At 41.8% G+C, this 19,370-nt stretch overlaps 62 non-coding genes and 24 pseudogenes across 62 annotated transcripts; all 86 read right to left on the reverse strand.

Moving 5' to 3' along the window:
* Positions 1-14: 14 nt before the first annotated feature.
* LOC134891388 (5S ribosomal RNA) lies at positions 15-133 on the reverse strand (annotated as a pseudogene).
* Positions 134-240: 107 nt separating this feature from the next.
* LOC135061358 (5S ribosomal RNA) lies at positions 241-359 on the reverse strand. The gene has a single exon (XR_010247741.1). It is a non-coding gene; the product is annotated as a 5S ribosomal RNA (ribosomal RNA).
* Positions 360-466: 107 nt separating this feature from the next.
* Positions 467-585, reverse strand: LOC134902230 (5S ribosomal RNA). Its single transcript, XR_010175699.1, has one exon. It is a non-coding gene; the product is annotated as a 5S ribosomal RNA (ribosomal RNA).
* Positions 586-692: 107 nt separating this feature from the next.
* Positions 693-811, reverse strand: LOC134902231 (5S ribosomal RNA). The gene has a single exon (XR_010175700.1). It is a non-coding gene; the product is annotated as a 5S ribosomal RNA (ribosomal RNA).
* Positions 812-918: 107 nt separating this feature from the next.
* On the reverse strand, positions 919-1,037 carry LOC134901602 (5S ribosomal RNA). The gene has a single exon (XR_010175088.1). It is a non-coding gene; the product is annotated as a 5S ribosomal RNA (ribosomal RNA).
* A 107-nt stretch (positions 1,038-1,144) lies between these two features.
* On the reverse strand, positions 1,145-1,263 carry LOC135063490 (5S ribosomal RNA). The gene has a single exon (XR_010249819.1). It is a non-coding gene; the product is annotated as a 5S ribosomal RNA (ribosomal RNA).
* Positions 1,264-1,370: 107 nt separating this feature from the next.
* On the reverse strand, positions 1,371-1,489 carry LOC134893888 (5S ribosomal RNA; annotated as a pseudogene).
* Positions 1,490-1,596: 107 nt separating this feature from the next.
* LOC135067893 (5S ribosomal RNA) lies at positions 1,597-1,715 on the reverse strand. Its single transcript, XR_010254100.1, has one exon. It is a non-coding gene; the product is annotated as a 5S ribosomal RNA (ribosomal RNA).
* Positions 1,716-1,822: 107 nt separating this feature from the next.
* LOC134902232 (5S ribosomal RNA) lies at positions 1,823-1,941 on the reverse strand. Its single transcript, XR_010175701.1, has one exon. It is a non-coding gene; the product is annotated as a 5S ribosomal RNA (ribosomal RNA).
* A 107-nt stretch (positions 1,942-2,048) lies between these two features.
* On the reverse strand, positions 2,049-2,167 carry LOC135062875 (5S ribosomal RNA). Its single transcript, XR_010249214.1, has one exon. It is a non-coding gene; the product is annotated as a 5S ribosomal RNA (ribosomal RNA).
* A 107-nt stretch (positions 2,168-2,274) lies between these two features.
* LOC135069299 (5S ribosomal RNA) lies at positions 2,275-2,393 on the reverse strand. Its single transcript, XR_010255483.1, has one exon. It is a non-coding gene; the product is annotated as a 5S ribosomal RNA (ribosomal RNA).
* Positions 2,394-2,500: 107 nt separating this feature from the next.
* Positions 2,501-2,619, reverse strand: LOC135061815 (5S ribosomal RNA). The gene has a single exon (XR_010248184.1). It is a non-coding gene; the product is annotated as a 5S ribosomal RNA (ribosomal RNA).
* Positions 2,620-2,726: 107 nt separating this feature from the next.
* Positions 2,727-2,845, reverse strand: LOC134902233 (5S ribosomal RNA). Its single transcript, XR_010175702.1, has one exon. It is a non-coding gene; the product is annotated as a 5S ribosomal RNA (ribosomal RNA).
* A 107-nt stretch (positions 2,846-2,952) lies between these two features.
* On the reverse strand, positions 2,953-3,071 carry LOC135067331 (5S ribosomal RNA). Its single transcript, XR_010253550.1, has one exon. It is a non-coding gene; the product is annotated as a 5S ribosomal RNA (ribosomal RNA).
* Positions 3,072-3,178: 107 nt separating this feature from the next.
* On the reverse strand, positions 3,179-3,297 carry LOC134900814 (5S ribosomal RNA). Its single transcript, XR_010174318.1, has one exon. It is a non-coding gene; the product is annotated as a 5S ribosomal RNA (ribosomal RNA).
* Positions 3,298-3,404: 107 nt separating this feature from the next.
* On the reverse strand, positions 3,405-3,523 carry LOC135062638 (5S ribosomal RNA). The gene has a single exon (XR_010248986.1). It is a non-coding gene; the product is annotated as a 5S ribosomal RNA (ribosomal RNA).
* A 107-nt stretch (positions 3,524-3,630) lies between these two features.
* Positions 3,631-3,749, reverse strand: LOC134891389 (5S ribosomal RNA; annotated as a pseudogene).
* Positions 3,750-3,856: 107 nt separating this feature from the next.
* On the reverse strand, positions 3,857-3,975 carry LOC135067905 (5S ribosomal RNA). Its single transcript, XR_010254111.1, has one exon. It is a non-coding gene; the product is annotated as a 5S ribosomal RNA (ribosomal RNA).
* A 107-nt stretch (positions 3,976-4,082) lies between these two features.
* Positions 4,083-4,201, reverse strand: LOC134902234 (5S ribosomal RNA). Its single transcript, XR_010175703.1, has one exon. It is a non-coding gene; the product is annotated as a 5S ribosomal RNA (ribosomal RNA).
* A 107-nt stretch (positions 4,202-4,308) lies between these two features.
* Positions 4,309-4,427, reverse strand: LOC134884407 (5S ribosomal RNA). Its single transcript, XR_010168556.1, has one exon. It is a non-coding gene; the product is annotated as a 5S ribosomal RNA (ribosomal RNA).
* Positions 4,428-4,534: 107 nt separating this feature from the next.
* On the reverse strand, positions 4,535-4,653 carry LOC135062876 (5S ribosomal RNA). The gene has a single exon (XR_010249215.1). It is a non-coding gene; the product is annotated as a 5S ribosomal RNA (ribosomal RNA).
* A 107-nt stretch (positions 4,654-4,760) lies between these two features.
* LOC134886413 (5S ribosomal RNA) lies at positions 4,761-4,880 on the reverse strand. Its single transcript, XR_010170496.1, has one exon. It is a non-coding gene; the product is annotated as a 5S ribosomal RNA (ribosomal RNA).
* A 107-nt stretch (positions 4,881-4,987) lies between these two features.
* Positions 4,988-5,106, reverse strand: LOC135062428 (5S ribosomal RNA). Its single transcript, XR_010248778.1, has one exon. It is a non-coding gene; the product is annotated as a 5S ribosomal RNA (ribosomal RNA).
* A 107-nt stretch (positions 5,107-5,213) lies between these two features.
* On the reverse strand, positions 5,214-5,332 carry LOC135062526 (5S ribosomal RNA). Its single transcript, XR_010248873.1, has one exon. It is a non-coding gene; the product is annotated as a 5S ribosomal RNA (ribosomal RNA).
* A 107-nt stretch (positions 5,333-5,439) lies between these two features.
* Positions 5,440-5,558, reverse strand: LOC134891391 (5S ribosomal RNA; annotated as a pseudogene).
* Positions 5,559-5,665: 107 nt separating this feature from the next.
* Positions 5,666-5,784, reverse strand: LOC135067436 (5S ribosomal RNA). The gene has a single exon (XR_010253651.1). It is a non-coding gene; the product is annotated as a 5S ribosomal RNA (ribosomal RNA).
* A 107-nt stretch (positions 5,785-5,891) lies between these two features.
* LOC134902235 (5S ribosomal RNA) lies at positions 5,892-6,010 on the reverse strand. The gene has a single exon (XR_010175704.1). It is a non-coding gene; the product is annotated as a 5S ribosomal RNA (ribosomal RNA).
* Positions 6,011-6,117: 107 nt separating this feature from the next.
* On the reverse strand, positions 6,118-6,236 carry LOC134884408 (5S ribosomal RNA). The gene has a single exon (XR_010168557.1). It is a non-coding gene; the product is annotated as a 5S ribosomal RNA (ribosomal RNA).
* A 107-nt stretch (positions 6,237-6,343) lies between these two features.
* LOC135062877 (5S ribosomal RNA) lies at positions 6,344-6,462 on the reverse strand. The gene has a single exon (XR_010249216.1). It is a non-coding gene; the product is annotated as a 5S ribosomal RNA (ribosomal RNA).
* Positions 6,463-6,569: 107 nt separating this feature from the next.
* On the reverse strand, positions 6,570-6,689 carry LOC134886414 (5S ribosomal RNA). The gene has a single exon (XR_010170497.1). It is a non-coding gene; the product is annotated as a 5S ribosomal RNA (ribosomal RNA).
* Positions 6,690-6,796: 107 nt separating this feature from the next.
* LOC135062429 (5S ribosomal RNA) lies at positions 6,797-6,915 on the reverse strand. Its single transcript, XR_010248779.1, has one exon. It is a non-coding gene; the product is annotated as a 5S ribosomal RNA (ribosomal RNA).
* Positions 6,916-7,022: 107 nt separating this feature from the next.
* LOC134902236 (5S ribosomal RNA) lies at positions 7,023-7,141 on the reverse strand. Its single transcript, XR_010175705.1, has one exon. It is a non-coding gene; the product is annotated as a 5S ribosomal RNA (ribosomal RNA).
* Positions 7,142-7,248: 107 nt separating this feature from the next.
* LOC134887175 (5S ribosomal RNA) lies at positions 7,249-7,367 on the reverse strand (annotated as a pseudogene).
* A 107-nt stretch (positions 7,368-7,474) lies between these two features.
* LOC134900782 (5S ribosomal RNA) lies at positions 7,475-7,593 on the reverse strand. The gene has a single exon (XR_010174286.1). It is a non-coding gene; the product is annotated as a 5S ribosomal RNA (ribosomal RNA).
* A 107-nt stretch (positions 7,594-7,700) lies between these two features.
* On the reverse strand, positions 7,701-7,819 carry LOC135059976 (5S ribosomal RNA). Its single transcript, XR_010246371.1, has one exon. It is a non-coding gene; the product is annotated as a 5S ribosomal RNA (ribosomal RNA).
* A 107-nt stretch (positions 7,820-7,926) lies between these two features.
* LOC135068089 (5S ribosomal RNA) lies at positions 7,927-8,045 on the reverse strand. Its single transcript, XR_010254296.1, has one exon. It is a non-coding gene; the product is annotated as a 5S ribosomal RNA (ribosomal RNA).
* A 107-nt stretch (positions 8,046-8,152) lies between these two features.
* LOC134902238 (5S ribosomal RNA) lies at positions 8,153-8,271 on the reverse strand. Its single transcript, XR_010175706.1, has one exon. It is a non-coding gene; the product is annotated as a 5S ribosomal RNA (ribosomal RNA).
* A 107-nt stretch (positions 8,272-8,378) lies between these two features.
* Positions 8,379-8,497, reverse strand: LOC135060093 (5S ribosomal RNA). Its single transcript, XR_010246483.1, has one exon. It is a non-coding gene; the product is annotated as a 5S ribosomal RNA (ribosomal RNA).
* Positions 8,498-8,604: 107 nt separating this feature from the next.
* On the reverse strand, positions 8,605-8,723 carry LOC135067917 (5S ribosomal RNA). The gene has a single exon (XR_010254123.1). It is a non-coding gene; the product is annotated as a 5S ribosomal RNA (ribosomal RNA).
* Positions 8,724-8,830: 107 nt separating this feature from the next.
* Positions 8,831-8,949, reverse strand: LOC134893753 (5S ribosomal RNA; annotated as a pseudogene).
* Positions 8,950-9,056: 107 nt separating this feature from the next.
* LOC135067928 (5S ribosomal RNA) lies at positions 9,057-9,175 on the reverse strand. Its single transcript, XR_010254136.1, has one exon. It is a non-coding gene; the product is annotated as a 5S ribosomal RNA (ribosomal RNA).
* A 107-nt stretch (positions 9,176-9,282) lies between these two features.
* Positions 9,283-9,401, reverse strand: LOC135064221 (5S ribosomal RNA). The gene has a single exon (XR_010250533.1). It is a non-coding gene; the product is annotated as a 5S ribosomal RNA (ribosomal RNA).
* A 107-nt stretch (positions 9,402-9,508) lies between these two features.
* Positions 9,509-9,627, reverse strand: LOC135069300 (5S ribosomal RNA). Its single transcript, XR_010255484.1, has one exon. It is a non-coding gene; the product is annotated as a 5S ribosomal RNA (ribosomal RNA).
* A 107-nt stretch (positions 9,628-9,734) lies between these two features.
* On the reverse strand, positions 9,735-9,853 carry LOC134891001 (5S ribosomal RNA; annotated as a pseudogene).
* Positions 9,854-9,960: 107 nt separating this feature from the next.
* Positions 9,961-10,079, reverse strand: LOC135069301 (5S ribosomal RNA). Its single transcript, XR_010255485.1, has one exon. It is a non-coding gene; the product is annotated as a 5S ribosomal RNA (ribosomal RNA).
* Positions 10,080-10,186: 107 nt separating this feature from the next.
* LOC135058758 (5S ribosomal RNA) lies at positions 10,187-10,305 on the reverse strand. Its single transcript, XR_010245182.1, has one exon. It is a non-coding gene; the product is annotated as a 5S ribosomal RNA (ribosomal RNA).
* A 107-nt stretch (positions 10,306-10,412) lies between these two features.
* Positions 10,413-10,531, reverse strand: LOC135069302 (5S ribosomal RNA). The gene has a single exon (XR_010255486.1). It is a non-coding gene; the product is annotated as a 5S ribosomal RNA (ribosomal RNA).
* Positions 10,532-10,638: 107 nt separating this feature from the next.
* Positions 10,639-10,757, reverse strand: LOC135058759 (5S ribosomal RNA). Its single transcript, XR_010245183.1, has one exon. It is a non-coding gene; the product is annotated as a 5S ribosomal RNA (ribosomal RNA).
* Positions 10,758-10,864: 107 nt separating this feature from the next.
* LOC135070455 (5S ribosomal RNA) lies at positions 10,865-10,983 on the reverse strand. Its single transcript, XR_010256621.1, has one exon. It is a non-coding gene; the product is annotated as a 5S ribosomal RNA (ribosomal RNA).
* A 107-nt stretch (positions 10,984-11,090) lies between these two features.
* LOC135065899 (5S ribosomal RNA) lies at positions 11,091-11,209 on the reverse strand. Its single transcript, XR_010252167.1, has one exon. It is a non-coding gene; the product is annotated as a 5S ribosomal RNA (ribosomal RNA).
* Positions 11,210-11,316: 107 nt separating this feature from the next.
* Positions 11,317-11,435, reverse strand: LOC135065851 (5S ribosomal RNA). The gene has a single exon (XR_010252121.1). It is a non-coding gene; the product is annotated as a 5S ribosomal RNA (ribosomal RNA).
* Positions 11,436-11,542: 107 nt separating this feature from the next.
* On the reverse strand, positions 11,543-11,656 carry LOC134896101 (5S ribosomal RNA; annotated as a pseudogene).
* A 107-nt stretch (positions 11,657-11,763) lies between these two features.
* LOC134901640 (5S ribosomal RNA) lies at positions 11,764-11,882 on the reverse strand. Its single transcript, XR_010175127.1, has one exon. It is a non-coding gene; the product is annotated as a 5S ribosomal RNA (ribosomal RNA).
* A 107-nt stretch (positions 11,883-11,989) lies between these two features.
* On the reverse strand, positions 11,990-12,108 carry LOC135067437 (5S ribosomal RNA). The gene has a single exon (XR_010253652.1). It is a non-coding gene; the product is annotated as a 5S ribosomal RNA (ribosomal RNA).
* Positions 12,109-12,215: 107 nt separating this feature from the next.
* On the reverse strand, positions 12,216-12,334 carry LOC134886331 (5S ribosomal RNA). Its single transcript, XR_010170417.1, has one exon. It is a non-coding gene; the product is annotated as a 5S ribosomal RNA (ribosomal RNA).
* Positions 12,335-12,441: 107 nt separating this feature from the next.
* LOC134893190 (5S ribosomal RNA) lies at positions 12,442-12,560 on the reverse strand (annotated as a pseudogene).
* Positions 12,561-12,667: 107 nt separating this feature from the next.
* On the reverse strand, positions 12,668-12,784 carry LOC134894574 (5S ribosomal RNA; annotated as a pseudogene).
* A 107-nt stretch (positions 12,785-12,891) lies between these two features.
* LOC135058760 (5S ribosomal RNA) lies at positions 12,892-13,010 on the reverse strand. The gene has a single exon (XR_010245184.1). It is a non-coding gene; the product is annotated as a 5S ribosomal RNA (ribosomal RNA).
* Positions 13,011-13,117: 107 nt separating this feature from the next.
* On the reverse strand, positions 13,118-13,236 carry LOC135066506 (5S ribosomal RNA). The gene has a single exon (XR_010252754.1). It is a non-coding gene; the product is annotated as a 5S ribosomal RNA (ribosomal RNA).
* A 107-nt stretch (positions 13,237-13,343) lies between these two features.
* On the reverse strand, positions 13,344-13,462 carry LOC135063714 (5S ribosomal RNA). Its single transcript, XR_010250039.1, has one exon. It is a non-coding gene; the product is annotated as a 5S ribosomal RNA (ribosomal RNA).
* A 107-nt stretch (positions 13,463-13,569) lies between these two features.
* On the reverse strand, positions 13,570-13,688 carry LOC134885593 (5S ribosomal RNA). Its single transcript, XR_010169706.1, has one exon. It is a non-coding gene; the product is annotated as a 5S ribosomal RNA (ribosomal RNA).
* Positions 13,689-13,795: 107 nt separating this feature from the next.
* Positions 13,796-13,914, reverse strand: LOC134890963 (5S ribosomal RNA; annotated as a pseudogene).
* A 107-nt stretch (positions 13,915-14,021) lies between these two features.
* LOC134891003 (5S ribosomal RNA) lies at positions 14,022-14,140 on the reverse strand (annotated as a pseudogene).
* Positions 14,141-14,247: 107 nt separating this feature from the next.
* LOC135067090 (5S ribosomal RNA) lies at positions 14,248-14,366 on the reverse strand. Its single transcript, XR_010253316.1, has one exon. It is a non-coding gene; the product is annotated as a 5S ribosomal RNA (ribosomal RNA).
* A 107-nt stretch (positions 14,367-14,473) lies between these two features.
* LOC135068924 (5S ribosomal RNA) lies at positions 14,474-14,592 on the reverse strand. Its single transcript, XR_010255115.1, has one exon. It is a non-coding gene; the product is annotated as a 5S ribosomal RNA (ribosomal RNA).
* Positions 14,593-14,699: 107 nt separating this feature from the next.
* Positions 14,700-14,818, reverse strand: LOC134885255 (5S ribosomal RNA). The gene has a single exon (XR_010169372.1). It is a non-coding gene; the product is annotated as a 5S ribosomal RNA (ribosomal RNA).
* Positions 14,819-14,925: 107 nt separating this feature from the next.
* Positions 14,926-15,044, reverse strand: LOC135070788 (5S ribosomal RNA). Its single transcript, XR_010256941.1, has one exon. It is a non-coding gene; the product is annotated as a 5S ribosomal RNA (ribosomal RNA).
* A 107-nt stretch (positions 15,045-15,151) lies between these two features.
* On the reverse strand, positions 15,152-15,270 carry LOC134893524 (5S ribosomal RNA; annotated as a pseudogene).
* A 107-nt stretch (positions 15,271-15,377) lies between these two features.
* Positions 15,378-15,496, reverse strand: LOC134890377 (5S ribosomal RNA; annotated as a pseudogene).
* A 107-nt stretch (positions 15,497-15,603) lies between these two features.
* On the reverse strand, positions 15,604-15,722 carry LOC135065414 (5S ribosomal RNA). Its single transcript, XR_010251699.1, has one exon. It is a non-coding gene; the product is annotated as a 5S ribosomal RNA (ribosomal RNA).
* Positions 15,723-15,829: 107 nt separating this feature from the next.
* LOC134890213 (5S ribosomal RNA) lies at positions 15,830-15,948 on the reverse strand (annotated as a pseudogene).
* A 107-nt stretch (positions 15,949-16,055) lies between these two features.
* Positions 16,056-16,174, reverse strand: LOC134889181 (5S ribosomal RNA; annotated as a pseudogene).
* A 107-nt stretch (positions 16,175-16,281) lies between these two features.
* Positions 16,282-16,400, reverse strand: LOC135063037 (5S ribosomal RNA). Its single transcript, XR_010249377.1, has one exon. It is a non-coding gene; the product is annotated as a 5S ribosomal RNA (ribosomal RNA).
* Positions 16,401-16,507: 107 nt separating this feature from the next.
* LOC134892785 (5S ribosomal RNA) lies at positions 16,508-16,626 on the reverse strand (annotated as a pseudogene).
* Positions 16,627-16,733: 107 nt separating this feature from the next.
* LOC134896561 (5S ribosomal RNA) lies at positions 16,734-16,852 on the reverse strand (annotated as a pseudogene).
* Positions 16,853-16,959: 107 nt separating this feature from the next.
* Positions 16,960-17,078, reverse strand: LOC134890964 (5S ribosomal RNA; annotated as a pseudogene).
* Positions 17,079-17,185: 107 nt separating this feature from the next.
* Positions 17,186-17,304, reverse strand: LOC134891004 (5S ribosomal RNA; annotated as a pseudogene).
* Positions 17,305-17,411: 107 nt separating this feature from the next.
* Positions 17,412-17,530, reverse strand: LOC135067091 (5S ribosomal RNA). The gene has a single exon (XR_010253317.1). It is a non-coding gene; the product is annotated as a 5S ribosomal RNA (ribosomal RNA).
* A 107-nt stretch (positions 17,531-17,637) lies between these two features.
* LOC135068925 (5S ribosomal RNA) lies at positions 17,638-17,756 on the reverse strand. The gene has a single exon (XR_010255116.1). It is a non-coding gene; the product is annotated as a 5S ribosomal RNA (ribosomal RNA).
* Positions 17,757-17,863: 107 nt separating this feature from the next.
* Positions 17,864-17,982, reverse strand: LOC134885256 (5S ribosomal RNA). Its single transcript, XR_010169373.1, has one exon. It is a non-coding gene; the product is annotated as a 5S ribosomal RNA (ribosomal RNA).
* A 107-nt stretch (positions 17,983-18,089) lies between these two features.
* On the reverse strand, positions 18,090-18,208 carry LOC135070789 (5S ribosomal RNA). Its single transcript, XR_010256942.1, has one exon. It is a non-coding gene; the product is annotated as a 5S ribosomal RNA (ribosomal RNA).
* A 107-nt stretch (positions 18,209-18,315) lies between these two features.
* On the reverse strand, positions 18,316-18,434 carry LOC134893525 (5S ribosomal RNA; annotated as a pseudogene).
* A 107-nt stretch (positions 18,435-18,541) lies between these two features.
* LOC134890378 (5S ribosomal RNA) lies at positions 18,542-18,660 on the reverse strand (annotated as a pseudogene).
* Positions 18,661-18,767: 107 nt separating this feature from the next.
* On the reverse strand, positions 18,768-18,886 carry LOC135065415 (5S ribosomal RNA). The gene has a single exon (XR_010251700.1). It is a non-coding gene; the product is annotated as a 5S ribosomal RNA (ribosomal RNA).
* Positions 18,887-18,993: 107 nt separating this feature from the next.
* LOC134890212 (5S ribosomal RNA) lies at positions 18,994-19,112 on the reverse strand (annotated as a pseudogene).
* Positions 19,113-19,219: 107 nt separating this feature from the next.
* Positions 19,220-19,338, reverse strand: LOC134889182 (5S ribosomal RNA; annotated as a pseudogene).
* Positions 19,339-19,370: the final 32 nt, after the last annotated feature.

The raw sequence follows: 19,370 nt of genomic DNA on the forward strand, positions 1-19,370 counted from the left end.
TGGCAGTATAAAAATATCTACAGCACCTTGTATTCCCAGGTGGTCTCCCATCCAAGTACTAACCAAGCCCAACACTGCTTAGCTTCTAAGATCAGATGAGATTGGGCATATCCAGTGTGGTGTGTCTGTAGATGAGCTTTGGGGTTTCTGTTAGAACTTTTCTACTTCTAACTACTGGTTCATAAATGAATACATTTGAAAATGGTATGCATCAACAGAACGGTGTTGGCAGTATAAAAATATCTACAGCACCTTGTATTCCCAGGTGGTCTCCCATCCAAGTACTAACCAGGCCCAACACTGCTTAGCTTCCAAGATCAGATGAGATTGGGCGTATCCAGTGTGGTGCGGCTGTAGATGCGCTTTGTGGTTTCTGTTAGAACTTTTCTACTTCTAACTACTGGTTCATAAATGAATACGTTTGAAAATGGAATGCATCAACAGAACGGTGTTAGCAGTATAAAAATATCTACAGCACCTTGTATTCCCAGGTGGTCTCCCATCCAAGTACTAACCAGGCCCAACACTGCTTAGCTTCCAAGATCAGATGAGATTGGGCGTATCCAATGTGGTGTGGCTGTAGATGAGCTTTGTGGTTTCTGTTAGAACTTTTCTACTTCTAACTACTGGTTCATAAATGAATACGTTTGAAAATGGAATGCATCAACAGAACGGTGTTAGCAGTATAAAAATATCTACAGCACCTTGTATTCCCAGGTGGTCTCCCATCCAAGTACTAACCAGGCCCAACACTGCTTAGCTTCCAAGATCAGATGAGATTGGGCGTATCCAATGTGGTGTGGCTGTAGATGAGCTTTGTGGTTTCTGTTAGAACTTTTCTACTTCTAACTACTGTTTCATAAATGAATACGTTTGAAAATGGAATGCATCAACAGAACCGTGTTGGCAGTATAAAAATATCTACAGCACCTTGTATTCCCAGGTGGTCTCCCATCCAAGTACTAACCAGGCCCAACACTGCTTAGCTTCCAAGATCAGACGAGATTGGGCGTATCCAGTGTGGTGTGGCTGTAGATGAGCTTTGTGGTTTCTGTTAGAACTTTTCTACTTCTAACTACTGGTTCATAAATGAATATGTTTGAAAATGGAATGCATCAACAGAACGGTGTTGGCAGTATAAAAATATCTACAGCACCTTGTATTTCCAGGTGGTCTCCCATCCAAGTACTAACCAGGCCCAACACTGCTTAGCTTCCAAGATCAGATGAGATTGGGCGTATCCAGTGTGGTGTGGCTGTAGATGAGCTTTGTGGTTTCTGTTAGAACTTTTCTACTTCTAACTACTGGTTCATAAATGAATACGTTTGAAAATGGAATGCATCAACAGAACGGTGTTGGCAGTATAAAAATATCTACAGCACCTTGTATTCCGAGGTGGTCTCCCATCCAAGTACTAACCAAGCCCAACACTGCTTAGCTTCTAAGATCAGATGAGATTGGGCATATCCAGTGTGGTGTGTCTGTAGATGAGCTTTGGGGTTTCTGTTAGAACTTTTCTACTTCTAACTACTGGTTCATAAATGAATACATTTGAAAATGGTATGCATCAACAGAACGGTGTTGGCAGTATAAAAATATCTACAGCACCTTGTATTCCCAGGTGGTCTCCCATCCAAGTACTAACCAGGCCCAACACTGCTTAGCTTCCAAGATCAGATGAGATTGGGCGTATCCAGTGTGGTGTGGCTGTAGATGCGCTTTGTGGTTTCTGTTAGAACTTTTCTACTTCTAACTACTGGTTCATAAATGAATACGTTTGAAAATGGAATGCATCAACAGAACGGTGTTGGCAGTATAAAAATATCTACAGCACCTTGTATTCCCAGGTGGTCTCCCATCCAAGTACTAACCAGGCCCAACACTGCTTAGCTTCCAAGATCAGATGAGATTGGGCGTATCCAATGTGGTGTGGCTGTAGATGAGCTTTGTGGTTTCTGTTAGAACTTTTCTACTTCTAACTACTGTTTCATAAATGAATACGTTTGAAAATGGAATGCATCAACAGAACAGTGTTGGCAGTATAAAAATATCTACAGCACGTTGTATTCCCAGGTGGTCTCCCATCCAAGTACTAACAAGGCCCAACACTGCTTAGCTTCCAAGATCAGACGAGATTGGGCGTATCCAGTGTGGTGTGGCTGTAGATGAGCTTTGTGGTTTCTGTTAGAACTTTTCTACTTCTAACTACTGGTTCATAAATGAATACGTTTGAAAATGGAATGCATCAACAGAACGGTGTTGGCAGTATAAAAATATCTACAGCACCTTGTATTCCCAGGTGGTCTCCCATCCAAGTACTAACCAGGCCCAACACTGCTTAGCTTCTAAGATCAGATGAGATTGGGCATATCCAGTGTGGTGTGGCTGTAGATGAGCTTTGTGGTTTCTGTTAGAACTTTTCTACTTCTAACTACTGGTTCATAAATGAATACGTTTGAAAATGGAATGCATCAACAGAACGGTGTTGGCAGTATAAAGATATCTACAGCACCTTGTATTCCCAGGTGGTCTCCCATCCAAGTACTAACCAGGCCCAACACTGCTTAGCTTCCAAGATCAGATGAGATTGGGCGTATCCAGTGTGGTGTGGCTGTAGCTGAGCTTTGTGGTTTCTGTTAGAACTTTTCTTCTTCTAACTACTGGTTCATAAATGAAAACGTTTGAAAATGGAATGCATCAACAGAACGGTGTTGGCAGTATAAAAATATCTACAGCACCTTGTATTCCCAGGTGGTCTCCCATCCAAGTACTAACCAGGCCCAACACTGCTTAGCTTCCAAGATCAGATGAGATTGGGCGTATCCAATGTGGTGTGGCTGTAGATGAGCTTTGTGGTTTCTGTTAGAACTTTTCTACTTCTAACTACTGTTTCATAAATGAATACGTTTGAAAATGGAATGCATCAACAGAACGGTGTTGGCAGTATAAAAATATCTACAGCACCTTGTATTCCCAGGTGGTCTCCCATCCAAGTACTAACCAAGCCCAACACTGCTTAGCTTCCAAGATCAGGTGAGATTGGGCGTATCCAGTGTGGTGTGGCTGTAGATGAGCTTTGTGGTTTCTGTTAGAACTTTTCTACTTCTAACTACTGGTTCATAAATGAATACGTTTGAAAATGGAATGCATCAACAGAACTGTGTTGGCAGTATAAAAATATCTACAGCACCTTGTATTCCCAGATGGTCTCCCATCCAAGTACTAACAAGGCCCAACACTGCTTAGCTTCCAAGATCAGACGAGATTGGGCGTATCCAGTGTGGTGTGGCTGTAGATGAGCTTTGTGGTTTCTGTTAGAACTTTTCTACTTCTAACTACTGGTTCATAAATGAATATGTTTGAAAATGGAATGCATCAACAGAACGGTGTTGGCAGTATAAAAATATTTACAGCACCTTGTATTCCCAGGTGGTCTCCCATCCAAGTACTAACCAGGCCCAACACTGCTTAGCTTCCAAGATCAGATGAGATTGGGCGTATCCAGTGTGGTGTGGCTGTAGATGAGCTTTGGGGTTTCTGTTAGAACTTTTCTACTTCTAACTACTGGTTCATAAATGAATACGTTTGAAAATGGAATGCATCAACAGAACGGTGTTGGCAGTATAAAAATATCTACAGCACCTTGTATTCCCAGGTGGTCTCCCATCCAAGTACTAACCAAGCCCAACACTGCTTAGCTTCTAAGATCAGATGAGATTGGGCATATCCAGTGTGGTGTGTCTGTAGATGAGCTTTGGGGTTTCTGTTAGAACTTTTCTACTTCTAACTACTGGTTCATAAATGAATACATTTGAAAATGGTATGCATCAACAGAACGGTGTTGGCAGTATAAAAATATCTACAGCACCTTGTATTCCCAGGTGGTCTCCCATCCAAGTACTAACCAGGCCCAACACTGCTTAGCTTCCAAGATCAGATGAGATTGGGCGTATCCAGTGTGGTGTGGCTGTAGATGCGCTTTGTGGTTTCTGTTAGAACTTTTCTACTTCTAACTACTGGATCATAAATGAATACGTTTGAAAATGGAATGCATCAACAGAACGGTGTTGGCAGTATAAAAATATCTACAGCACCTTGTATTCCCAGGTGGTCTCCCATCCAAGTACTAACCAGGCCCAACACTGCTTAGCTTCCAAGATCAGATGAGATTGGGCGTATCCAATGTGGTGTGGCTGTAGATGAGCTTTGTGGTTTCTGTTAGAACTTTTCTACTTCTAACTACTGTTTCATAAATGAATACGTTTGAAAATGGAATGCATCAACAGAACGGTGTTGGCAGTATAAAAATATCTACAGCACCTTGTATTCCCAGGTGGTCTCCCATCCAAGTACTAACCAAGCCCAACACTGCTTAGCTTCCAAGATCAGGTGAGATTGGGCATATCCAGTGTGGTGTGGCTGTAGATGAGCTTTGTGGTTTCTGTTAGAACTTTTCTACTTCTAACTACTGGTTCATAAATGAATACGTTTGAAAATGGAATGCATCAACAGAACAGTGTTGGCAGTATAAAAATATCTACAGCACGTTGTATTCCCAGGTGGTCTCCCATCCAAGTACTAACAAGGCCCAACACTGCTTAGCTTCCAAGATCAGACGAGATTGGGCGTATCCAGTGTGGTGTGGCTGTAGATGAGCTTTGTGGTTTCTGTTAGAACTTTTCTACTTCTAACTACTGGTTCATAAATGAATACGTTTGAAAATGGAATGCATCAACAGAACGGTGTTGGCAGTATAAAAATATCTACAGCACCTTGTATTCCCAGGTGGTCTCCCATCCAAGTACTAACAAGGCCCAACACTGCCTTAGCTTCCAAGATCAGGTGAGATTGGGCATATCCAGTGTGGTGTGGCTGTAGATGAGCTTTGTGGTTTCTGTTAGAACTTTTCTACTTCTAACTACTGGTTCATAAATGAATACGTTTGAAAATGGAATGCATCAACAGAACGGTGTTGGCAGTATAAAGATATCTACAGCACCTTGTATTCCCAGGTGGTCTCCCATCCAAGTACTAACCAGGCCCAACACTGCTTAGCTTCCAAGATCAGATGAGATTGGGCGTATCCAGTGTGGTGTGGCTGTATATGAGCTTTGTGGTTTCTGTTAGAACTTTTCTACTTCTAACTACTGGTTCATAAATGAATACGTTTGAAAATGGAATGCATCAACAGAACGGTGTTGGCAGTATAAAAATATCTACAGCACCTTGTATTCCCAGGTGGTCTCCCATCCAAGTACTAACCAGGCCCAACACTGCTTAGCTTCCAAGATCAGATGAGATTGGGCGTATCCAATGTGGTGTAGCTGTAGATGAGCTTTGTGGTTTCTGTTAGAACTTTTCTACTTCTAACTACTGGTTCATAAATGAATACGTTTGAAAATGGAATGCATCAACAGAACGGTGTTGGCAGTATAAAAATATCTACAGCACCTTGTATTCCCAGGTGGTCTCCCATCCAAGTACTAACCAAGCCCAACACTGCTTAGCTTCTAAGATCAGATGAGATTGGGCATATCCAGTGTGGTGTGTCTGTAGATGAGCTTTGGGGTTTCTGTTAGAACTTTTCTACTTCTAACTACTGGTTCATAAATGAATACATTTGAAAATGGTATGCATCAACAGAACGGTGTTGGCAGTATAAAAATATCTACAGCACCTTGTATTACCAGGTGGTCTCCCATCCAAGTACTAACCAGGCCCAACACTGCTTAGCTTCCAAGATCAGATGAGATTGGGCGTATCCAGTGTGGTGTGGCTGTAGATGCGCTTTGTGGTTTCTGTTAGAACTTTTCTACTTCTAACTACTGGTTCATAAATGAATACGTTTGAAAATGGAATGCATCAACAGAACGGTGTTGGCAGTATAAAAATATCTACAGCACCTTGTATTCCCAGGTGGTCTCCCATCCAAGTACTAACCAGGCCCAACACTGCTTAGCTTCCAAGATCAGATGAGATTGGGCGTATCCAATGTGGTGTGGCTGTAGATGAGCTTTGTGGTTTCTGTTAGAACTTTTCTACTTCTAACTACTGTTTCATAAATGAATACGTTTGAAAATGGAATGCATCAACAGAACGGTGTTGGCAGTATAAAAATATCTACAGCACCTTGTATTCCCAGGTGGTCTCCCATCCAAGTACTAACCAAGCCCAACACTGCTTAGCTTCCAAGATCAGGTGAGATTGGGCATATCCAGTGTGGTGTGGCTGTAGATGAGCTTTGTGGTTTCTGTTAGAACTTTTCTACTTCTAACTACTGGTTCATAAATGAATACGTTTGAAAATGGAATGCATCAACAGAACAGTGTTGGCAGTATAAAAATATCTACAGCACGTTGTATTCCCAGGTGGTCTCCCATCCAAGTACTAACAAGGCCCAACACTGCTTAGCTTCCAAGATCAGACGAGATTGGGCGTATCCAGTGTGGTGTGGCTGTAGATGAGCTTTGTGGTTTCTGTTAGAACTTTTCTACTTCTAACTACTGGTTCATAAATGAATACGTTTGAAAATGGAATGCATCAACAGAACGGTGTTGGCAGTATAAAAATATCTACAGCACCTTGTATTCCCAGGTGGTCTCCCATCCAAGTACTAACAAGGCCCAACACTGCCTTAGCTTCCAAGATCAGGTGAGATTGGGCATATCCAGTGTGGTGTGGCTGTAGATGAGCTTTGTGGTTTCTGTTAGAACTTTTCTACTTCTAACTACTGGTTCATAAATGAATACGTTTGAAAATGGAATGCATCAACAGAACGGTGTTGGCAGTATAAAGATATCTACAGCACCTTGTATTCCCAGGTGGTCTCCCATCCAAGTACTAACCAGGCCCAACACTGCTTAGCTTCCAAGATCAGATGAGATTGGGCGTATCCAGTGTGGTGTGGCTGTATATGAGCTTTGTGGTTTCTGTTAGAACTTTTCTACTTCTAACTACTGGTTCATAAATGAATACGTTTGAAAATGGAATGCATCAACAGAACGGTGTTGGCAGTATAAAAATATCTACAGCACCTTGTATTCCCAGGTGGTCTCCCATCCAAGTACTAACCAGGCCCAACACTGCTTAGCTTCCAAGATCAGATGAGATTGGGCGTATCCAATGTGGTGTGGCTGTAGATGAGCTTTGTGGTTTCTGTTAGAACTTTTCTACTTCTAACTACTGGTTCATAAATGAATACGTTTGAAAATGGAATGCATCAACAGAACGGTGTTGGCAGTATAAAAATATCTACAGCACCTTGTATTCCCAGGTGGTCTCCCATCCAAGTACTAACCAAGCCCAACACTGCTTAGCTTCCAAGATCAGGTGAGATTGGGCGTATCCTGTGTGGTGTGGCTGTAGATGAGCTTTGTGGTTTCTGTTAGAACTTTTCTACTTCTAACTACTGGTTCATAAATGAATACATTTGAAAATGGAATGCATCAACAGAACAGTGTTGGCAGTATAAAAATATCTACAGCACCTTGTATTCCCTGGTGGTCTCCCATCCAAGTACTAACAAGGCCCAACACTGCTTAGCTTCCAAGATCAGACGAGATTGGGCGTATCCAGTGTGGTGTGGCTGTAGATGAGCTTTGTGGTTTCTGTTAGAACTTTTCTACTTCTAACTACTGGTTCATAAATGAATACGTTTGAAAATGGAATGCATCAACAGAACGGTGTTGGCAGTATAAAAATATCTACAGCACCTTGTATTCCCAGGTGGTCTCCCATCCAAGTACTAACAAGGCCCAACACTGCTTAGCTTCCAAGATCAGACGAGATTGGGCGTATCCAGTGTGGTGTGGCTGTAGATGAGCTTTGTGGTTTCTGTTAGAACTTTTCTACTTCTAACTACTGTTTCATAAATGAATACATTTGAAAATGGTATGCATCAACAGAACGGTGTTGGCAGTATAAAAATATCTACAGCACCTTGTATTCCCAGGTGGTCTCCCATCCAAGTACTAACCAGTCCCAACACTGCTTAGCTTCCAAGATCAGATGAGATTGGGCGTATCCAGTGTGGTGTGGCTGTAGATGCGCTTTGTGGTTTCTGTTAGAACTTTTCTACTTCTAACTACTGGTTCATAAATGAATACGTTTGAAAATGGAATGCATCAACAGAACGGTGTTAGCAGTATAAAAATATCTACAGCACCTTGTATTCCCAGGTGGTCTCCCATCCAAGTACTAACCAGGCCCAACACTGCTTAGCTTCCAAGATCAGATGAGATTGGGCGTATCCAATGTGGTGTGGCTGTAGATGAGCTTTGTGGTTTCTGTTAGAACTTTTCTACTTCTAACTACTGTTTCATAAATGAATACGTTTGAAAATGGAATGCATCAACAGAACGGTGTTGGCAGTATAAAAATATCTACAGCACCTTGTATTCCCAGGTGGTCTCCCATCCAAGTACTAACAAGGCCCAACACTGCTTAGCTTCCAAGATCAGACGAGATTGGGCGTATCCAGTGTGGTGTGGCTGTAGATGAGCTTTGTGGTTTCTGTTAGAACTTTTCTACTTCTAACTACTGGTTCATAAATGAATATGTTTGAAAATGGAATGCATCAACAGAACGGTGTTGGCAGTATAAAAATATCTACAGCACCTTGTATTCCCAGGTGGTCTCCCATCCAAGTACTAACCAGGCCCAACACTGCTTAGCTTCCAAGATCAGATGAGATTGGGCGTATCCAGTGTGGTGTGGCTGTAGATGAGCTTTGTGGTTTCTGTTAGAACTTTTCTACTTCTAACTACTGGTTCATAAATGAATACGTTTGAAAATGGAATGCATCAACAGAACGGTGTTGGCAGTATAAAAATATCTACAGCACCTTGTATTCCCAGGTGGTCTCCCATCCAAGTACTAACCAAGCCCAACACTGCTTAGCTTTTAAGATCAGATGAGATTGGGCATATCCAGTGTGGTGTGTCTGTAGATGAGCTGTGGGGTTTCTGTTAGAACTTTTCTACTTCTAACTACTGGTTCATAAATGAATACATTTGAAAATGGTATGCATCAACAGAACGGTGTTGGCAGTATTAAAATATCTACAGCACCTTGTATTCCCAGGTGGTCTCCCATCCAAGTACTAACCAGGCCCAACACTGCTTAGCTTCCAAGATCAGATGAGATTGGGCGTATCCAGTGTGGTGTGGCTGTAGATGCGCTTTGTGGTTTCTGTTAGATCTTTTCTACTTCTAACTACTGGTTCATAAATGAATACGTTTGAAAATGGAATGCATCAACAGAACGGTGTTGGCAGTATAAAAATATCTACAGCACCTTGTATTCCCAGGTGGTCTCCCATCCAAGTACTAACCAGGCCCAACACTGCTTAGCTTCCAAGATCAGATGAGATTGGGCGTATCCAATGTAGTGTGGCTGTAGATGAGCTTTGTGGTTTCTGTTAGAACTTTTCTACTTCTAACTACTGTTTCATAAATGAATACGTTTGAAAATGGAATGCATCAACAGAACGGTGTTGGCAGTATAAAAATATCTACAGCACCTTGTATTCCCAGGTGGTCTCCCATCCAAGTACTAACCAGGCCCAACACTGCTTAGCTTCTAAGATCAGATGAGATTGGGCATATCCAGTGTGGTGTGGCTGTAGATGAGCTTTGGGGTTTCTGTTAGAACTTTTCTACTTCTAACTACTGGTTCATAAATGAATACGTTTGAAAATGGAATGCATCAACAGAACGGTGTTGGCAGTATAAAAATATCTACAGCGCCTTGTATTCCCAGGTGGTCTCCCATCCAAGTACTAACCAGGCGCAACACTGCTTAGCTTCCAAGATCAGATGAGATTGGGCGTATCCAGTGTGGTGCGACTGTAGATGAGCTTTGTGGTTTCTGTTAGAACTTTTCTACTTCTAACTACTGGTTCATAAATGAATACATTTGAAAATGGAATGCATCAACAGAACGGTGTTGGCAGTATAAAAATATCTACAGCACCTTGTATTCCCAGGTGGTCTCCCATCCAAGTACTAACCAGGCCCAACACTGCTTAGCTTCTAAGATCAGATGAGATTGGGCATATCCAGTGTGGTGTGGCTGTAGATGAGCTTTGGGGTTTCTGTTAGAACTTTTCTACTTCTAACTACTGGTTCATAAATGAATACGTTTGAAAATGGAATGCATCAACAGAACAGTGTTGGCAGTATAAAAATATCTACAGCACCTTGTATTCCCAGGTGGTTTCCCATCCAAGTACTAACCAGGCCCAACACTGCTTAGCTTCCAAGATCAGATGAGATTGGGCGTATCCAGTGTGGTGTGGCTGTAGATGAGCTTTGTGGTTTCTGTTAGAACTTTTCTACTTCTAACTACTGGTTCATAAATGAATACATTTGAAAATGGAATGCATCAACAGAACGGTGTTGGCAGTATAAAAATATCTACAGCACCTTGTATTCCCAGGTGGTCTCCCATCCAAGTACTAACCAGGCCCAACACTGCTTAGCTTCTAAGATCAGATGAGATTGGGCATATCCAGTGTGGTGTGGCTGTAGATGAGCTTTGTGGTTTCTGTTAGAACTTTTCTACTTCTAACTACTGGTTCATAAATGAATACGTTTGAAAATGGAATGCATCAACAGAACAGTGTTGGCAGTATAAAAATATCTACAGCACCTTGTATTCCCAGGTGGTTTCCCATCCAAGTACTAACCAGGCCCAACACTGCTTAGCTTCCAAGATCAGATGAGATTGGGCGTATCCAGTGTGGTGTGGCTGTAGATGAGCTTTGTGGTTTCTGTTAGAACTTTTCTACTTCTAACTACTGGTTCATAAATGAATACATTTGAAAATGGAATGCATCAACAGAACGGTGTTGGCAGTATAAAAATATCTACAGCACCTTGTATTCCCAGGTGGTCTCCCACCCAAGTACTAACCAGGCCCAACACTGCTTAGCTTCTAAGATCAGATGAGATTGGGCATATCCAGTGTGGTGTGGCTGTAGATGAGCTTTGGGGTTTCTGTTAGAACTTTTCTACTTCTAACTACTGGTTCATAAATGAATACGTTTGAAAATGGAATGCATCAACAGAACGGTGTTGGCAGTATAAAAATATCTACAGCACCTTGTATTCCCAGGTGGTTTCCCATCCAAGTACTAACCAGGCCCAACACTGCTTAGCTTCCAAGATCAGAAGAGATTGGGCGTATCCAGTGTGGTGTGGCTGTAGATGAGCTTTGTGGTTTCTGTTAGAACTTTTCTACTTCTAACTACTGGTTCATAAATGAATACGTTTGAAAATGGAATGCATCAACAGAACGGTGTTGGCAGTATAAAAATATCTACAGCACCTTGTATTCCCAGGTGGTTTCCCATCCAAGTACTAACCAGGCCCAACACTGCTTAGCTTCCAAGATCAGATGAAATTGGGCGTATCCAGTGTGGTGTGGCTGTAGATGAGCTTTGTGGTTTCTGTTAGAACTTTTCTACTTCTAACTACTGGTTCATAAATGAATACATTTGAAAATGGAATGCATCAACAGAACGGTGTTGGCAGTATAAAAATATCTACAGCACCTTGTATTCCCAGGTGGTCTCCCATCCAAGTACTAACCAGGCCCAACACTGCTTAACTTCTAAGATCAGATGAGATTGGGCATATCCAGTGTGGTTGTAGATGAGCTTTGTGGTTTCTGTTAGAACTTTTCTACTTCTAACTACTGGTTCATAAATGAATACGTTTGAAAATGGAATGCATCAACAGAACGGTGTTGGCAGTATAAAAATATCTACAGCACCTTGTATTCCCAGGTGGTCTCCCATCCAAGTACTAACCAGGCCCAACACTGCTTAACTTCTAAGATCAGATGAGATTAGGCATATCCAGTGTGGTGTGGCTGTAGATGAGCTTTGTGGTTTCTGTTAGAACTTTTCTACTTCTAACTACTGGTTCATAAATGAATACGTTTGAAAATGGAATGCATCAACAGAACGGTGTTGGCAGTATAAAAATATCTACAGCACCTTGTATTACCAGGTGGTCTCCCATCCAAGTACTAACCAGGCCCAACACTGCTTAGCTTCCAAGATCAGATGAGATTGGGCGTATCCAGTGTGGTGTGGCTGTAGATGAGCTTTGTGGTTTCTGTTAGAACTTTTCTACTTCTAACTACTGGTTCATAAATGAATACATTTGAAAATGGAATGCATCAACAGAACGGTGTTGGCAGTATAAAAATATCTACAGCACCTTGTATTCCCAGGTGGTCTCCCATCCAAGTACTAACCAGGCCCAACACTGCTTAGCTTCTAAGATCAGATGAGATTGAGCATATCCAGTGTGGTGTGGCTGTAGATGAGCTTTGGGGTTTCTGTTAGAACTTTTCTACTTCTAACTACTGGTTCATAAATGAATACGTTTTAAAATGGAATGCATCAACAGAACGGTGTTGGCAGTATAAAAATATCTACAGCGCCTTGTATTCCCAGGTGGTCTCCCATCCAAGTACTAACCAGGCGCAACACTGCTTAGCTTCCAAGATCAGATGAGATTGGGCGTATCCAGTGTAGTGCGACTGTAGATGAGCTTTGTGGTTTCTGTTAGAACTTTTCTACTTCTAACTACTGGTTCATAAATGAATACATTTGAAAATGGAATGCATCAACAGAACGGTGTTGGCAGTATAAAAATATCTACAGCACCTTGTATTCTGGTGGTCTCCCATCCAAGTACTAACCAGGCCCAACACTGCTTAGCTTCAAAGATCAGATGAGATTGGGCATATCCAGTGTGGTGTGGCTGTAGATGAGCTTTGTGGTTTCTGTTAGAACTTTTCTACTTCTAACTACTGGTTCATAAATGAATACGTTTGAAAATGGAATGCATCAACAGAACGGTGTTGGCAGTATAAAAATATCTACAGCACCTTGTATTCCCAGGTGGTTTCCCATCCAAGTACTAACCAGGCCCAACACTGCTTAGCTTCCAAGATCAGATGAGATTGGGCGTATCCAGTGTGGTGTGGCTGTAGATGAGCTTTGTGGTTTCTGTTAGAACTTTTCTACTTCTAACTACTGGTTCATAAATGAATACATTTGAAAATGGAATTCATCAACAGAACGGTGTTGGCAGTATAAAAATATCTACAGCACCTTGTATTCCCAGGTGGTCTCCCATCCAAGTACTAACCAGGCCCAACACTGCTTAACTTCTAAGATCAGATGAGATTGGGCATATCCAGTGTGGTGTGGCTGTAGATGAGCTTTGTGGTTTCTGTTAGAACTTTTCTACTTCTAACTACTGGTTCATAAATGAATACGTTTGAAAATGGAATGCATCAACAGAACGGTGTTGGCAGTATAAAAATATCTACAGCACCTTGTATTCCCAGGTGGTCTCCCATCCAAGTACTAACCAGGCCCAACACTGCTTAGCTTCCAAGATCAGATAAGATTGGGCGTATCCAGTGTGGTGTGGCTGTAGATGCGCTTTGTGGTTTCTGTTAGAACTTTTCTACTTCTAACTACTGGTTCATAAATGAATACGTTTGAAAATGGAATGCATCAACAGAACGGTGTTGGCAGTATAAAAATATCTACAGCGCCTTGTATTCCCAGGTGGTCTCCAATCCAAGTACTAACCAGGCCCAACACTGCTTAGCTTCCAAGATCAGATGAGATTGGGCGTATCCAGTGTGGTGTGGCTGTAGATGAGCTTTGTGGTTTCTGTTAGAACTTTTCTACTTCTAACTACTGGTTCATAAATGAATACGTTTGAAAATGGAATGCATCAACAGAACGGTGTTGGCAGTATAAAAATATCTACAGCACCTTGTATTCCCAGGTGGTCTCCCATCCAAGTACTAACCAGGCCCAACACTGCTTAGCTTCTAAGATCAGATGAGATTGGGGATATCCAGTGTGGTGTGGCGGTAGATGAGCTTTGGGGTTTCTGTTAGAACTTTTCTACTTCTAACTACTGGTTCATAAATGAATACGTTTGAAAATGGAATGCATCAACAGAACGGTGTTGGCAGTATAAAAATATCTACAGCGCCTTGTATTCCCAGGTGGTCTCCCATCCAAGTACTAACCAGGCGCAACACTGCTTAGCTTCCAAGATCAGATGAGATTGGGCGTATCCAGTGTGGTGCGACTGTAGATGAGCTTTGTGGTTTCTGTTAGAACTTTTCTACTTCTAACTACTGGTTCATAAATGAATACATTTGAAAATGGAATGCATCAACAGAACGGTGTTGGCAGTATAAAAATATCTACAGCACCTTGTATTCCCAGGTGGTCTCCCATCCAAGTACTAACCAGGCCAAACACTGCTTAGCTTCCAAGATCAGATGAGATTGGGCGTATCCAGTGTGGTGTGGCTGTAGATGAGCTTTGTGGTTTCTGTTAGAACTTTTCTACTTCTAACTACTGGTTCATAAATGAATACATTTGAAAATGGAATGCATCAACAGAACGGTGTTGGCAGTATAAAAATATCTACAGCACCTTGTATTCCCAGATGGTCTCCCATCCAAGTACTAACCAGGCCCAACACTGCTTAACTTCTAAGATCAGATGAGATTGGGCATATCCAGTGTGGTGTGGCTGTAGATGAGCTTTGTGGTTTCTGTTAGAACTTTTCTACTTCTAACTACTGGTTCATAAATGAATACGTTTGAAAATGGAATGCATCAACAGAACGGTGTTGGCAGTATAAAAATATCTACAGCACCTTGTATTCCCAGGTGGTCTTTCATCCAAGTACTAACCAGGCCCAACACTGCTTAGCTTCCAAGATCAGATGAGATTGGGCGTATCCAGTGTGGTGTGGCTGTAGATGAGCTTTGTGGTTTCTGTTAGAACTTTTCTACTTCTAACTACTGGTTCATAAATGAATACATTTGAAAATGGAATGCATCAACAGAACGGTGTTGGCAGTATAAAAATATCTACAGCACCTTGTATTCCCAGGTGGTCTCCCATCCAAGTACTAACCAGGCCAAACACTGCTTAGCTTCCAAGATCAGATGAGATTGGGCGTATCCAGAGTGGTGTGGCTGTAGATGAGCTTTGTGGTTTCTGTTAGAACTTTTCTACTTCTAACTACTGGTTCATAAATGAATACATTTGAAAATGGAATGCATCAACAGATCGGTGTTGGCAGTATAAAAATATCTACAGCACCTTGTATTCCCAGGTGGTCTCCTATCCAAGTATTAACCAGGCCAAACACTGCTTAGCTTCCAAGATCAGATGAGATTGGGCGTATCCAGAGTGGTGTGGCTGTAGATGAGCTTTGTGGTTTCTGTTAGAACTTTTCTACTTCTAACTACTGGTTCATAAATGAATACGTTTGAAAATGGAATGCATCAACAGAACGGTGTTGGCAGTATAAAAATATCTACAGCACCTTGTATTCCCAGGTGGTCTCCTATCCAAGTATTAACCAGGCCCAACACTGCTTAGCTTCCAAGATCAGATGAGATTGGGCGTATCTAGTGTGGTGTGGCTGTAGATGAGCTTTGTGGTTTCTGTTAGAACTTTTATACTTCTAACTACTGGTTCATAAATGAATACGTTTGAAAATGGAATGCATCAACAGAACGGTGTTGGCAGTATAAAAATATCTACAGCATCTTGTATTCCCAGGTGGTCTCCCATCCAAGTACTAACCAGGCCCAACACTGCTTAGCTTCCAAGATCAGATGAGATTGGGCGTATCCAGTGTGGTGTGGCTGTAGATGAGCTTTGTGGTTTCTGTTAGAACTTTTCTACTTCTAACTACTGGTTCATAAATGAATACGTTTGAAAATGGAATGCATCAACAGAACGGTGTTGGCAGTATAAAAATACCTACAGCACCTTGTATTCCCAGGTGGTCTCCCATCCACGTACTAACCAGGCCCAACACTGCTTAGCTTCCAAGATCAGAGGAGTTTGGGCGTATCCAGTGTGGTGTGGCTGTAGATGAGCTCTGCGGTTTCTGTTAGAACTTTTCTACTTCTAACTACTTGTTCATAAATGAAAAAGTTTGAAAATGGAATGCATCAACAGAACGGTGTTGGCAGTATAAAAATTTCCACAGCACCTTGTATTCCCAGGTGGTCTCCCATCCAAGTACTAACCAGGCCCAACACTGCTTAGCTTCCAAGATCAGATGAGATTGGTCGTATCCAGTGTGGTGTGGCTGTAAATGAGCTTTGTGGTTTCTATTAGAACTTTTCTACTTATAACTACAGGTTCATAAATGAATACGTTTGAAAATGGAATGCATCAACAGAACGGTGTTGGCAGAATAAAAATATCTACAGCACCTTGCATTCCCAGGTGGTCTCCCATCCAAGTACTAACCAGGCCCAACACTGCTTAGCTTCCAAGATCAGATGAGATTGGGCATATCCAGTGTGGTGTGGCTGTAGATGAGCTTTGTGGTTTCTGTTAGAACTTTTCTACTTCTAACTACTGGTTCATAAATGAATACATTTGAAAATGGAATGCATCAACAGAATTGTGTTGGCAGTATAAAAATATCTACAGCACCTTGTATTACCAGGTGGTCTCCCATCCAAGTACTAACCAGGCCCAACACTGCTTAGCTTCTAAGATCAGATGAGATTGAGCATATCCAGTGTGGTGTGGCTGTAGATGAGCTTTGTGGTTTCTGTTAGAACTTTTCTACTTCTAACTACTGGTTCATAAATGAATACGTTTGAAAATGGAATGCATCAACAGAACGGTGTTGGCAGTATAAAAATATCTACAGCACCTTGTATTCCCAGGTGGGTTCCCATCCAAGTACTAACCAGACATAACACTGCTTAGCTTACAAGATCAGATGAGATTGGGCGTATCCAGTGTGGTGTGGCTGTAGATGAGCTTTGTGGTTTCTGTTAGAACTTTTCTACTTCTAACTACAGGTTCATAAATGAATACGTTTGAAAATGGAATGCATCAACAGAACGGTGTAGGCAGTATAAAAATATCTACAGCACCTTGTATTCCCAGGTGGTCTCCCATCCAAGTACTAACCAGGCCCAACACTGCTTAGCTTCTAAGATCAGATGAGATTGGGGATATCCAGTGTGGTGTGGCGGTAGATGAGCTTTGGGGTTTCTGTTAGAACTTTTCTACTTCTAACTACTGGTTCATAAATGAATACGTTTGAAAATGGAATGCATCAACAGAACGGTGTTGGCAGTATAAAAATATCTACAGCGCCTTGTATTCCCAGGTGGTCTCCCATCCAAGTACTAACCAGGCGCAACACTGCTTAGCTTCCAAGATCAGATGAGATTGGGCGTATCCAGTGTGGTGCGACTGTAGATGAGCTTTGTGGTTTCTGTTAGAACTTTTCTACTTCTAACTACTGGTTCATAAATGAATACATTTGAAAATGGAATGCATCAACAGAACGGTGTTGGCAGTATAAAAATATCTACAGCACCTTGTATTCCCAGGTGGTCTCCCATCCAAGTACTAACCAGGCCAAACACTGCTTAGCTTCCAAGATCAGATGAGATTGGGCGTATCCAGTGTGGTGTGGCTGTAGATGAGCTTTGTGGTTTCTGTTAGAACTTTTCTACTTCTAACTACTGGTTCATAAATGAATACATTTGAAAATGGAATGCATCAACAGAACGGTGTTGGCAGTATAAAAATATCTACAGCACCTTGTATTCCCAGATGGTCTCCCATCCAAGTACTAACCAGGCCCAACACTGCTTAACTTCTAAGATCAGATGAGATTGGGCATATCCAGTGTGGTGTGGCTGTAGATGAGCTTTGTGGTTTCTGTTAGAACTTTTCTACTTCTAACTACTGGTTCATAAATGAATACGTTTGAAAATGGAATGCATCAACAGAACGGTGTTGGCAGTATAAAAATATCTACAGCACCTTGTATTCCCAGGTGGTCTTTCATCCAAGTACTAACCAGGCCCAACACTGCTTAGCTTCCAAGATCAGATGAGATTGGGCGTATCCAGTGTGGTGTGGCTGTAGATGAGCTTTGTGGTTTCTGTTAGAACTTTTCTACTTCTAACTACTGGTTCATAAATGAATACATTTGAAAATGGAATGCATCAACAGAACGGTGTTGGCAGTATAAAAATATCTACAGCACCTTGTATTCCCAGGTGGTCTCCCATCCAAGTACTAACCAGGCCAAACACTGCTTAGCTTCCAAGATCAGATGAGATTGGGCGTATCCAGAGTGGTGTGGCTGTAGATGAGCTTTGTGGTTTCTGTTAGAACTTTTCTACTTCTAACTACTGGTTCATAAATGAATACATTTGAAAATGGAATGCATCAACAGATCGGTGTTGGCAGTATAAAAATATCTACAGCACCTTGTATTCCCAGGTGGTCTCCTATCCAAGTATTAACCAGGCCAAACACTGCTTAGCTTCCAAGATCAGATGAGATTGGGCGTATCCAGAGTGGTGTGGCTGTAGATGAGCTTTGTGGTTTCTGTTAGAACTTTTCTACTTCTAACTACTGGTTCATAAATGAATACGTTTGAAAATGGAATGCATCAACAGAACGGTGTTGGCAGTATAAAAATATCTACAGCACCTTGTATTCCCAGGTGGTCTCCTATCCAAGTATTAACCAGGCCCAACACTGCTTAGCTTCCAAGATCAGATGAGATTGGGCGTATCTAGTGTGGTGTGGCTGTAGATGAGCTTTGTGGTTTCTGTTAGAACTTTTATACTTCTAACTACTGGTTCATAAATGAATACGTTTGAAAATGGAATGCATCAACAGAACGGTGTTGGCAGTATAAAAATATCTACAGCATCTTGTATTCCCAGGTGGTCTCCCATCCAAGTACTAACCAGGCCCAACACTGCTTAGCTTCCAAGATCAGATGAGATTGGGCGTATCCAGTGTGGTGTGGCTGTAGATGAGCTTTGTGGTTTCTGTTAGAACTTTTCTACTTCTAACTACTGGTTCATAAATGAATACGTTTGAAAATGGAATGCATCAACAGAACGGTGTTGGCAGTATAAAAATACCTACAGCACCTTGTATTCCCAGGTGGTCTCCCATCCACGTACTAACCAGGCCCAACACTGCTTAGCTTCCAAGATCAGAGGAGTTTGGGCGTATCCAGTGTGGTGTGGCTGTAGATGAGCTCTGCGGTTTCTGTTAGAACTTTTCTACTTCTAACTACTTGTTCATAAATGAAAAAGTTTGAAAATGGAATGCATCAACAGAACGGTGTTGGCAGTATAAAAATTTCCACAGCACCTTGTATTCCCAGGTGGTCTCCCATCCAAGTACTAACCAGGCCCAACACTGCTTAGCTTCCAAGATCAGATGAGATTGGTCGTATCCAGTGTGGTGTGGCTGTAAATGAGCTTTGTGGTTTCTATTAGAACTTTTCTAC

The sequence above is a fragment of the Pseudophryne corroboree genome, chromosome 3 (assembly GCF_028390025.1).
Source record: "Pseudophryne corroboree isolate aPseCor3 chromosome 3, aPseCor3.hap2, whole genome shotgun sequence".
NCBI lineage: Eukaryota > Metazoa > Chordata > Amphibia > Anura > Myobatrachidae > Pseudophryne > Pseudophryne corroboree.